Here is a 565-nt window from a genome sequence, read left to right as displayed (position 1 = left end):
TGAGGATATTTTAGGAAAATTAGGTCAGTTATTCAAAGGTGAGAACATTTCAGAAAGTGCAGGTGTTTATTTGAAGCGGGGACATTTTAGGAAATAAAAGAACAGTTTGGAACGTGATGACATGAAGTGGGGGGTTATTTTGTGAGCTTTCCTGAAAGGTGAGGACACTTTTGCAAAGTGAGGACATTTTGGAAAGAAGACATTTTTGATTGTTGTTTAAAAGTGAACGTCACCCGCAGGTTTCTGAAGCTCAGAGTGAGATGCGCCGCCGTCATCATCTTGGCAGTGTCTGACTCCGCCCCCTAACTCCCACTACTCCAAATATGGTCAAAGAGAAGGGGGGCCTGTGTGGAGCCCAGACTTCATGTGGCAAGCATACACTCAGCCACCTGTCACTCAAAGAGGCCACGCCCTCAATCCTCCATAGCTGTAGTCCTTAATAAAATGTGAACAGGTGAGTTATATAAACAGGTGAGTTATATAAACAGGTGAGTTATATAAACAGGTGTCATGAAGGAGGAAATTAGCTCTAGAGACCAGAACAGTTTCTGTACCAGGCTGTAAA

The sequence above is a fragment of the Seriola lalandi genome, unplaced genomic scaffold (genome assembly GCF_002814215.2).
Source record: "Seriola lalandi dorsalis isolate HSWRI2012SDOR001 ecotype SW California unplaced genomic scaffold, Sedor1 jcf7180002054836, whole genome shotgun sequence".
In the NCBI taxonomy this organism is placed as follows: domain Eukaryota; kingdom Metazoa; phylum Chordata; class Actinopteri; order Carangiformes; family Carangidae; genus Seriola; species Seriola lalandi.
Note: the sequence above shows the minus strand (reverse complement) of the source record.